Below are 12,977 nucleotides of genomic sequence, written 5' to 3'. Positions count from 1 at the left end.
TTATAGGGTTTCAAAAAATCTATTTATTGATATTTTTAGTTTGATCTTGGATAGGGTCGCCAGGTCGCAAGGTCAGGACAAGGTTACTTTGAATTTTTTAAATGGAACCCCCGATTTTTTATTGCATATTCTTGTAGCTTATCTCGAGAACTTTCCGGAATACTATAATAACGTATTTTTTCATTAAATACTTTTTGAGTAACGAGAAAACTTGAAAGTACTTTCAGATGAGAAAGTACAGTACACTGAGAAAAAAATTTAGTCAATTTGAAAAAAATAATTTGTTTTGAATAAATAATTTTCTAAAATGATACCAATGGCGTATTTATTTGAATTAAAAAGAAATATTAATCAGGATGAAAAATTTTTTGCTGAAAAATAATGAATTATTGATTAGATTGAAAATATATTTAGTGAAATGTAAAAAATAATTATTTATTTAAGAATTTTATTTAATGGTTGTAAATATTGTCTTGTTCAAATGAAGAAATTATTTACCAAATTTGAAGAAATATTTATTTAATGTAGAAAAACCAGACGTTAAAACATAACACACACTTGTAAGAATAAAAAAATATTTACTGAATTTGAATTAATAGATTCCTGAAAACCTTATTCATTTATTTCAAGTGGACTAAAGCGTTACTTACAATGAAGCATCCAATTGTCAAAATGAGAAAGCATGATTTCCTTTCAAATTAAAATTTATTCCGCTAGATATAAAGATAGGATTGCTTTCAATAAATATTTTTAAAACTAATGAACTATTTATTAGATTTGACATTACATAAATGGAATTGTAAAAAATATTTACTTATTTAATTATTTTATATATTATTTTTAAATATTGTATCACTAAAATTGAGTAACTATTCATCAAATTAAAAAAAAAATTGTTCACTTTAGAGAATTTTTCTTTATTTTTCTTTCTTGAACTTTCTTTCTTTAAATTCTTTAAAAATTCGTGTGAGAGTAATACTTAGGAAGGACTAAGTTGTTTCCAATATTACATCATATTTAAAATTCTTACCATTTGAAAATTCTTACTGACACTGGTGGAATTCGAACTTGGACCCGTGAAAGCACCTCTGGATTATAAGTCTGTTGCTTTAGGCACTACACCACTTCTTCGATCAACGTCTTACATTTTATATATATGTGTAATGTGTTGTAATGTGTTATAAAGTAAATTAATAATTAGTTTGAAAAAATATTTATTTAAAGCTATTTCCAGAATTTAAATATATTAGATTTTTCAGTTGTTAAGAATAAGTTATTCAATTTGAACAACGGTTGTCTTAATAACATTTATTTGTTTTAAAATTATTTCACGTTGGATAAAATATTTCTTCAATTTTATTATATATATTTTAAAAGTAAATTATTACTTATTACAATTTTATAAATAACCTCTTATTGTAACTAAAACATATTTGAATAAATATATTTATTTAAATTGAATAAATTTTTTTATCAGTGTATACTTCATTGTATGTTTTTTTATATGTAATACATTAGTTATTCAAAACAATTTTATTATTGGACTAAAATAGATGTTATATTACGTGTATCCAAAACCACGAGCTTAGTAAGCGCTCGTGGGTACACTGAAAAAAAATTTATTCTATCTAAATAAATATATTTATTCAAATATGTTTTAGTTACAATAAGAAGTTATTTATTAAATTGTAATGAACAATAATTAATTTTAAAAAATATATATAATAAAATTGAAGAAATATTTTATACAACGTAAAATAATTTTAAAACATATAACGAATAAATGTTATTGAGACAACCGTTGCTCAAATTGAATAACTTATTCTTTACAACTGAAAAATCTAATATTTTCAAATTGAAGAAATAACTTTAAATGAATATTTTTTCAAACCAATTAATTATTTTACTCAATAATAATATACTATTTTGTAAAAATTGTTTTACTCTAATTTAAGAAATGTTTGTCCAAAAATATCAAATTCTGTTGATGTTGTTTATTCAAATCAAAGAAAATATATTCTGAATTAGAATTTCTGGATATTGTAAAAAAAGAGTAAAATATTTATTTAAGATTAATTGTTTCAAAACAACTTTATAATTCATTAAATAATAATAACTTATTTTCTAAAGATTAGTTGACTAAAATGTAAATATTTGTTTGATATAAATCCATTTTTGTAAAAACTGTAATGAGTTTATTTGATTTAAAATTTTAACTTAATTTAACGACGTTTATAAACGTTTATAAACGTTAATGAGTTATAAAGTTAATGGATTATAAAGTTTTGAAACAATTAATCTTAAATAAATCTTAAATAAATATTTTACTCTTTTTTACAATATTCAAAAATTCTAATTTAGAAAATATTTTCTTTGATTTGAATAAACGATATCAATAGAATTTGATATTTTCAGACAAACATTTCTTAAATTAGAGTAAAACAATTTTTACAAAATAGTATATTATTATTGAGTAAAATAATTAATTGGTTTGAAAAAATATTCATTTAAAGTTATTTCCTCAGTTTGAAAATATTAAATTTTACAATTGTAAAGAATAAGTTATTCAATTTAAGCAACGGTTCTCTCAATAACATTTATTCGTTATTTGTTTCGAAATTGGATAAAATATTTCTTTAATTTTATTCTATATATTTTTAAAGTGAATTATTGCTTATTACAATTTAATAAATAATCTCTTATTGTAACTAAAACATATTTGAATAAATATATTTATATATTTATATTTATTAATAAATATATTTATTCAAATTGAATAAATTTTTTTTTCAGTGTACCGTCGGCGTTAACATTACCCAAGATGTACCACGTGGAGATTCCTCGGTCGGATTTACACCTTCGTGTGTGTGTGTACGTGCGTGTATGGGTGGGTGGGTATAGTGTGGGTATAGGTGTGGTTGCGAGTGTGTATCGGTGGAGATGTATGTGAGTATGCGTGTGTGTGTACGCGCGGGCGTGCATGTATGTGTGTGTGTGCATGGATGAATGTATGGATGATTTGGTGGTTAACGATAATAAATTAAGGAACAGATAAGGACTGAAAAACGTCACATCACACACACATACACACGCACACACAGACACACGAAAGAGGTGTAAATCCGACCGAGGAACCTCCGCGTGGTACATCTTGGGTAATGCTAATGCTGACGGTACTGTACTTTCAAATTTCATTACTCAAAAAGTACCTAACAAAAAAATACGTTATTATAGTGTTCCGAAAAGCTCTTGAAATAAGCTACAAAAATATGTAATAAAAAATAGGGAATTCCATTTAAAAAATTCAAGGTGACCTTATTCTGACCTTGGCGGTCCCACCCAAGGTCAAACCAAAAATATCAATAAATAGATTTTTTGAAACCCTATAACTTTTATCTGAAACACTTTTTCCTAAAATGCTTAGTTTTCGAGATATTTCGCCGTCCCGGAACTTTATTAACACTTTGTATATAGGGTGTCTCACACTCTCCTCCGGGTATTTTGTGGAGACCTAGAATGAGTTGATGTGAGCATAAAAGTCCTATATCGTTTTGCGAAATTCGTAATAATAGTCGAGTAATTAATTGTGAAAGATTAAGGAAAAACTCACGCTGATGGATCGTGGGAGGAACGCTCAGCCTCAGCGTAGATCCACTAATATACCGCGCGGGTACCGCCGCGCGATAATTGGAAGAACATCGCGGCCAATGCCCATGCTTATATTGAGATACGTGTCGATATTCAGATCCTGATGTCCTCTTCCTTTTATGCACACGGAGACACTCCGTCTATCTGTGTATGTCTAGCCGCATCGCACCTAGCCTTGCGTCGCGATGGCGGATGACACGCTCGCGATTACGAACTCGTCACACAGATAGAAATTCTATTATATTCCAACGATTGAATACTCTTCCAGTGCCTCTCCTTATATCTTGCGCTCCTACATCTCGCCGCACCACACTAAAGCTTGTGTCGATGGAAAAAGAAGAAAGCAACAGATACCGATAAGATATGCAAAAAATCTAATTGCTTTCTACGTATCATTCACTGTTAGAAAAGTATTCAATTGTTGGAACATAATAGAATTTCTATCTGTGTGACGAGTTCATAATCGCGAACGTGCCATCCGCCATCGCGACGGCCTTAGTTTTCGAAATATTTGGCTGGATAAATTAAAATGGCCCACCCTGTATGTATACACACACACACACACATACACACGCGCGCGCGCGTGCACGCACACGCACACACACAGGGTGTCCCAAACCTCCATGATGACTCTTGGTGAGAACGTAGAACGGATTGAGGTGAGCAAGTCCTATGCCGTTTTACGATATTCGTAATAGTTTTTGAGAAATTAATTATTTTGTCTCAACAAACATATCAACGTTACCTATTCATTTTTTTAAATCGCTTAATTTGACGCACTCTACTGGGTGGAATTAATTCTTTTCACAAACCTTACGATAACCATCGTAAAATATTGATGTTTCCTTGTAAATAAAAAAATAAGAAGGAGAGGTACACGATTTTCTTCCGCGATGTTGTACGACATATGAAAGTTACTTATACATTTTTATTCTGTTACCGTCAGAAGAGAATAAATTCAAAATCTGACTAATGCTCCTTTAAAAAAATATACTTCACTCTTAAAAAAAAAAGAAAAAAATTAAATACCATAATGTTTCGCAGTATTATGCCTATTTAAAATTGCTAAATTTTGACATGAATTTACCTATACGATAATTTTGTTGACGAATGTATTTAGCCAAAGCGTGTTACGCTTTTAGTAAGAAGACGATAGAAAAACACCCATTTTTGGCGTAACCACTTGATGATAGATTATGATGCACGCCTTCTATCGTAATTATACATACAAATCAAATATCGTTCGTACACAATCGAGAACGATAGGTTTCCTTTATACGATAAAGAACTTTGAGTTTCTCCCATCGTTAATACACCACAAATTATGACAGATTTCCAGTGATTTTTTCATGATAAATTCCAACAAAACGATGGGACACGACAAGTCTCTAAGAATCCTATTATAGTAACGATTTAATACCCTCCTAACAGAGCACGATAGAAAACGATTTTATTTCTTGCGGATTTGATACATGCAAAGAATACGATAGAGAACAGTTAGATTCTCTGCAAATCCTTTCGGTTTCTATCGCTTTCTTTCTTTCTCTTTTTGATTAATTATAGGAACACATTACGGTTTTAATGTAAGCTATCTTATAAAATAATCTTCTAAATGTAATCGCGCGCTATCACTTTTCTACCACGACGTTGAGAAAACGAAAGATAATTATCTTTGGACATACGATTTTGTGTTACACGCCGCTCGCTGTGTCACCTCTACATACATGTATGCAACCGAAGCGGCGACACGCTTCGATTTGGCACACGGATATGTCATGCACATGTTCCAGTGTATCACGCCTCGCTATGTCTCGTAGTTATGGGCGCAGGGACGCGGCGAGACGCGATTCGCGAGTGTCACGGTTGCATGTCGGCCGAACACTGTAAAAACAAGTGTGTTACATTAACACATTTTACATGTGTAATCCGTGTAGTCGTTTTTGACACGCTTGCAGGTGTATAAATATGCAACACACAAGAAACCCAGTAAACATGCATGTCTAAAAGATGTCAAAAAGATATCTAAAAGATGTCTTATGCAACAAAATGTTGCATAAGATATCTTTTAAATATCTTTTCGACATCTTTGTTTACTGGAAAGTGTGTAGATTTGCAAGAAACGTGTAGGTATAACACACGAAAAATGTGTTCTATATATACGTATGATACGTATTGTGCTAGTTAAATGCATATATGTGTGCGACTTATGCATATAAAAGATATGTCCTGTAGCTTCTTTGCAAAGTATAGATTCATTAGGAAACTCCCACACTCTTCTCAAATTCTATTGTTAATGAGAATTTTATTAATTGTTTATAGTACATTATTCGTGCCATTTCATGAAATATATATAGATTGTTATAGCGAAAAAGGAAGATAAATGAGTAATCTTTAGTCATTTTACTTTAACTAAATTTTTCATTATCGAAAAAATTTAATGTGAAATGCGCTTGTATAGGCGAATAATTTATGTAATATATGTTAATAAATATTTGAAAGAGTGCGAGAGAGTTTCCTAATGAATCTATACTTTGCAAACAAAGAAACTGCTGGATATATCTTTTATATGCATTAGTTCGTAAATTAATAAACGCGTCAACAAATACAAATAATATTTTATATCATTTATTGTTGTTTTATTATACAACACACATTAAATATAACATAATATAACATTAAATATATATCAATTTCTTTCAAAGATAATTTCTTTTTACATAAACTACTTACATAATAAAAATATGAGAAAATGTAATACTATAATAGGTGGACGCAAATGAAAGCAATTTATATCTCAAACAGAAAGTAAAATACATATACAAAGTATTGAAAACCGTAATTTATTTAGAAATTGTTAGGTAACCATGTTTTATCGCCCACGTTTGTCTATAACAACTATGCTTTTTCCGTACTGTAAGATTATAAAAGACTATAAGATAATAAAAAGTGACAGCACATATTTGCAGAGACAATCGCTGTCTTGGGAGCAATAGTAAATTTAACATTTAATCACAAGATATAAAGTGATAATACTAAATCAAATTAATGTGAAAATAATATTCGTATCTTTCCGAAATAAAAATAAATATTAGCTTTGTGCTCTCAATTTCAAATAAAATTTCTTAGAGTAATGTCGTTGTTAATGTAAATTAATATAATAAAATATAATAAAAAATATAATTAATATAATAAAAGTAAAATCACAGACGTTAAACGAAAATTTAATAATAAATTATTAATGATAATAAAACTAAAATTTTTTAATATTGTGTATATATTAACTTTTCATCTCAATCTATGTATGCGCATGTACATATACACATACATATGCACATATAGAGATAGATATTATTATTAGTATATTATTATTAATATATTATTGATTCTTTGCATCTATACGTATGTATACAGAGTGCTTAAATTGAAGCACTACAATATATCGAGAATGAGATACGATTGAAAAATATTTCAGACATAACCCAGCAAGGTGACGTCTAAAGACGTCATTAAAATGTCATAGACGTCTTAATAACGTCTTAATGACGTCTTTAGACGTCACTTTGCTACCTGGGAAGTTGTATGATCTGTAGGGCGACAAGTAATGGTAAAATTAATTTTTGAAATAATCAATTTTTCAAAGTCACATGATGATCTCTCATTGCTATTTTTTAAAATAAAATTATATGATTTATTTTACATAAAATGATTTCATTAGTTATTAGTCTTGAAAGGGATTACGCAATTTGCAATATGCAATTACATACTTTTTTTTAAAAACAACTATGCGTTTTCTTTATACCAATTGATTCATCTCATTATTTTGTGAATAAAAATATTAATATTTTCACATCAATTTAAAAAATAAGGTACGATTATCTATACGAATTTTTTTGTGAGACCTATTTTTAATCCTATGTCTCATGAAGACTAAAGTATCTCTTGGAGATACTGTAGGAAATAAAGAACTTCCAAGGATTTATAACAACACAAATGTATCTATATTTAACAACACTTTACAAACTCAATAAATTCTATCTTCCCACTATCATATTAATATTAAAAAAAAAAGTAATATTAGTATTTAATAGCACAATATTAATGTTAAAAAAAAAGTAATATTAGTATTTAATAGCACTAAGCATCCGTGCTTGCTCCTTATGTGCCTTTTCAAATCTTACTGTTAGTTTATCTATTCAAGAAGCTTTCTATAATTTCGGTTTATCAATAAATTCTGTTCCATCGACTTTAGTAACACGCATTCTCTATTGTTGGAAGGCTGCTCGCCTCTCTCCAACCGCCGCTACTACCACGTGAGAGAATCCCGTATCTCTCCTAGGAATGCTCTATCGCGCACGCGACTAATGAGGTTACTTCTTTCGCGGTACTTTTTCTTCGCCTACACTACCTCGTCTCACGCCGCTAGTTCAAGGCTCTCTCCTCGAACGTTATGCACTCCTTTATTCTCTCTTTGCTTTCTTCTAACTTTTCTCTTACTTACTCTCACTTCTTTCTCTATCTTCCTACAGACTGCTCCGCTCCCAATACCGCTTATTCCTCTTCTTTCCTTCCAGCAGCGCCGCCTGCTATCTATCTAATATTTTTAACCTCTAACGCTAGATGCCGTTATTTCTTATAATACTTTAGTGCTTCATTTCAAATAAAACATCCTGAAATATATAGATGCAAAGAATCAATAATATATTTCTATATGTGCATATATGTGTGTATACGTATAGGCACATACAGATAGAGATGGAAAGTTAATAGTAATGAAAAAATAAAGGATAATTAAATTTTATCCACAAAGTTATTTTCATACATTACGAGATCACACATCAATACATTACTCAAACCGGGTGCGGTTGTAATCCCTGATGAATTTGTCTATGACTGTATTTTCTTTCATTATTGTTCCCAACACTTCATGATCAATGTATTCCATAGTATTTTTATATGCACTGGGGTAGATTGTATCCCAAACATAGTATGAAGCCAATAAACAAGCTACTTATTTGGAAACAATTGGCTTAACAATTTTCGTTCTAATCTCATCTGCGACTACATAGGCTGTAGCAAGAGCTCCCTCAATTGTGAACATAACGGGAGCGGTGCACTTGGACACGGTGCATTTGGACACAGCCAATCACAGCGCCGTATGATTAGAGACATTTGTAGGGTCCCTTGGAACAGCGACTTGTGATTGGACTGTGTCCAATTGCCCCGTGTCCAACTGATATACACCCGAACGTAACTAGTCGAAGTGAATCGCCTTCCACTGTCACTAAATCTTGCGTGGAAGACATAGCCTGATAAAAAAAGAAAATTTAAATTCTTATTTTTTGAGGAATATAATTTCTATTAATAGATTTAAAAATACATACCTATTTCACAAGAAACAAAGGGTTATATTTCTTAAGTTTCTTGTTTCTCACTCAACATTCGTTGAATCTAAGTATGATTTGGGCTTTACCTAATTCATTCTGCTTAATATCAAAATGCTGTCCTGGGATTTCAATCATAGCATCTACTTTTCTGACTTGTCTTCTACAGTTCCTTCTTCCTCCTTCCATTTTTGCATAGTGCATAACTCAGACAGAACCTGTATAGAAAAAAATATTTTGTAGTTTTCCCTTAACTTACAATTGACTGTTATATTACTAAGAAATGTAAAAAACATTTAAATATTATCAAGGTATTCAATTTGAGATGTGGGTACTTTTGCACCACTTCAGAAATTCTGTTTGCATCATTTTAAATCCACGTCCTTCGTTTACCAAAAGTATCTTTGAGTAAGCGCCGCACATGAGGCGCCCTTACTCTTTTCTAATTCCTTTAAAGCATCCTCTATGTCAGTTTGTACTGGTGTAAATCTGTGATTAAACAATTGATTTCATTAGAAATTTCAACTGTGCAAGTTTTAAGATAATAGATGAGAAATTAAGTTACTTTTTGTCTACGAGTAGAGATTTGCAGGCGTAAATCTAACTGGATTGTGGGAGATATTGAATTTTTTCTTAATATTGGCCTTTTGGTTTCTGATGCATGTACTTAGCTGTGTTTTCACTATAAATAATAAACCATAATAATACAGAAACTACAGAAATATAGTAAACAAATATTGATAATAAAACAATGATTCACAAAATCCTCATCTCTAAAAATATATACTTACACAACCACCTTTGCCACCCTTCAACTCGGGATAGGCAATAATACTCGAAGCGTAATGTAAATACTCTCTTTTGGTAAGCTAATTGTTAGTAATAGTTAATAGATGAGTAGCCCAAAAGTAAATAAATGACTTCTGTCCTTCCAGTACTCCAATTAGTTTTCTCATGTCATCCAGCTTGGCTGTCAGTTGAGAGAGAGGTGCTGGGTTTGGCACTGTGCCTGGACCAAATGACTGTCCGTCTGATGACATCTTTTTGATGTTTTTAATGACTTCAAATCAACAGTATTAGGCTGAAGAACACAAAGCAGCCCATCTGACAAAATTATAATGATGCAGATTAGGGATGCATCAAATAGTGATTTCTGAAAAAATGGAATATCGAATATTCGATGATGTTACATGGCCGAATACCAAATATTTGACGGAGTGATTCTTAAATGAATTGTACAGGTTCATAAAGAGTAGAATGTGAAATGAAAATAAATGATTCTTAAATAAATTGTACAGGTTCGTAAAGAATAGAACATGAAATGAAAATAAAACGTAAATATGAATGATTTTAACAGCATTTATTATTAGTAAAAATTAACATATTGTGTTATCTAAATAAACAATGTTTATGATAGAAAACTAAACAATAAAATAATGTACATTTACCAATAAAATAAATATTCTGAAAAAAACTAAAAATAAAATAAAACTCTTCAACATTGATAAGTTAAAATCAGTCATTGCAATAAAATACAGTTTTTGCATATATTATTTGTACCAGTCACATCACAATATAGAGGATTTATTAGACGTTTAATGAAACCTCCATATTGTAATATGATTGGCACTAACAATGTATTCAAAAACTGCACTTTATCGCAATAACTGATTTCAATTTATTAATGTTGAAGAATTTTATTTTATTTTTAGATTTTTAGGATATTTATTTTATTGGACCAAGTACGTTATTTTATTGTCTAGTTTTCTATTATGGACATTGTTTATTTGGGTAACACAATATGTTTATTTTTTTAAAATAATGAATTCTGTTGAAATCATTCATATTTACTTTTTATTTTCATTTCACGTTCTACTTCTTAAGAATTTCAGCAGTTCAGTTAAAAATTACTATTTGGCTGAATAGTTGCTGATATTCGACCAAACGGAATATTCGGTCAAAAAGGCGAATAATGCTGAATATTCGATGCATCTTTAATGCAAATTACAGATTGCCATTAAGTAGTATCTTACCTGTAAGTCAGCTTCATCTGACGCTAAATTGTCTGCTACATCTGTGTTTTCATCTAACACAATAGGGATGTCATCGAAGTTTAGTTCCACAATACCTACAGCTTCTAAATTCTGTGCACAATCCATACCTACACAGCAGGAATATTCTAAATATATCATAAGGATATCTTGAAGATCCACATATCTTTAGGATATCTCTATGATATATTTTGGACACCTCTGCTGTGTGGGCTTGTACTGCTTGTAGTAGCAGTAGCAACAGATATTTGAAAAGTAAAGTTAAAATCTATCAATAAGACCGTAACATCACTGTCAGTACATATTTCATCATCTTCTTCAATATCGCAGAGCCTACTTTTCTTCGGAATAGCTTTTTGCAGCACAATTTCTTTTCCCTTCATCATTTTATCAAGGATTTTGTCCGAGGCACAGGCCTTGGCCAAAGCTTGGCGTAAACATTCTGCGTCGGATAAATAATCTTGCTTTATAAATTTCAAACACTTGTATCGTTCGCCAATTATACAGAAAATCTTGCGTTCCATGTCACTGTCACTAGAACGGTTATGATACAACACTACAAAGAATCTCTCACACGTATAAACTTGCAACACGGACACAAAAGTCTATTTGGCGGCAGCCGGTTACAGGAGTACTATTCCGTTCTCGCCTTATGGCTCCTGTACACAGGACGCGGTAATGGCTTCTGCATATCAATATGCTGCTTTCCGTAATAACCTTCTAGCTCTTACGGAAAAACAACATATTGACTGGCTGTCGTGCGGACTTCCGCCGCGCGGCAAGCATTACCGCGTCCTGTATGCAGGAGCCAATAGTGTTATCTGTAATTGGTAAAGGATTACAAGCAACAAGTGGTCGAAAACAAATTTCTGCAGAGAAACAATTGCTTATTGCGATTTGGTTTATGGCAACTCCTGATTCGTATAGGTATACTGTATACTTAATTATATGCTTCTTATAAAATTCATGCATAACTAGTAATTGATTAAGTCTTTAATAGCTGTATATACATTATGTGATATACATTATTTCAGATCCATATGTGTAAAATTTAGAGTCGGTAAAGTCACTGCTTTTCGAGCCTTGAGACGAGTTACGTATGCCCTTCATTGTACCGCACCTTGTTTCATTAACTGGCCACAAGGGGATATTGCCATACAAGTCATGGAACAATTTGAAGTATCATGTGGCTTTCCAAATTGGTTGGTGCTATCGATGGAACTCACATAAAAATCCGAGCTCCAGTATAATATGCTGCTTCGTACATCAACCGGAAAGAATTTCCATCCATAAATCTACAAGTTGTATGTGATTCTCGTGGCCTTTTCACACCTACGCAGGGCAAGTAGGTTCTGTACACGATGCAAGAGTTTTCAAGAATTCTCCAGTGGCACGTTTTGTGAATATGCCAGATATTTATTTTCCAAATAACTCGCATATTATTGGTGATGGTGCTTATGGTATTCATCCTCATGTGATGGTACCATTTAGAAACAATGGGCATCTTTCACTCAGGCAACAAAATTTCAATTATTGTCTTTCGAGCACCAGAATGGCAATAGAACGAACTATTGGGTCACTGAAAGTACGATTTAGAATTTTATTGGATTGTCTGCCTTTAACAGATATAAAGAAAATTCCACAATTCATCATTGCGTGTTGTGTTCTACATAATATATGCATTTTGAAAAATGACACAATACCAGTTGTAATATGCAGAGCAAATGATGAAATCGGACCAATTAATTGTGGTAATATAGCTATAATGGGAAATGAAAAAAGAATAGCAATTATGAACACTTTACCAATCAATATTATAAATTGAATAAAATATATTGAAAATAAATTATATATATATATATATATATATATATATATATATATATATATATATATA

At 30.9% G+C, this 12,977-nt stretch overlaps 1 long non-coding RNA gene across 2 annotated transcripts; it reads right to left on the bottom strand.

The window, feature by feature from the left end:
• Window positions 1–7,784: 7,784 nt before the first annotated feature.
• LOC116850484 lies at window positions 7,785–10,195 on the bottom strand. 2 transcript variants are annotated; one of them, XR_004379360.1, is made up of 3 exons: window positions 9,595–10,195; window positions 9,030–9,518; window positions 7,785–8,954 (listed from the first exon to the last, which is right to left on the bottom strand). It is a non-coding gene; the product is annotated as an uncharacterized LOC116850484 (long non-coding RNA). The 2 variants fall into 2 exon arrangements; XR_004379361.1 differs by having other exon boundaries at window positions 7,785–9,247; window positions 9,365–9,518.
• Window positions 10,196–12,977: the final 2,782 nt, after the last annotated feature.

The sequence above is a fragment of the Odontomachus brunneus genome, unplaced genomic scaffold, assembly GCF_010583005.1.
Source record: "Odontomachus brunneus isolate Ranch 3 - 2012 unplaced genomic scaffold, Obru_v1 Obru_scaffold_146, whole genome shotgun sequence".
Lineage (NCBI taxonomy): Eukaryota > Metazoa > Arthropoda > Insecta > Hymenoptera > Formicidae > Odontomachus > Odontomachus brunneus.
The sequence above is the reverse complement of the archived record's forward strand: the minus strand, read 5'-3'. Positions and strand labels throughout refer to the sequence as shown.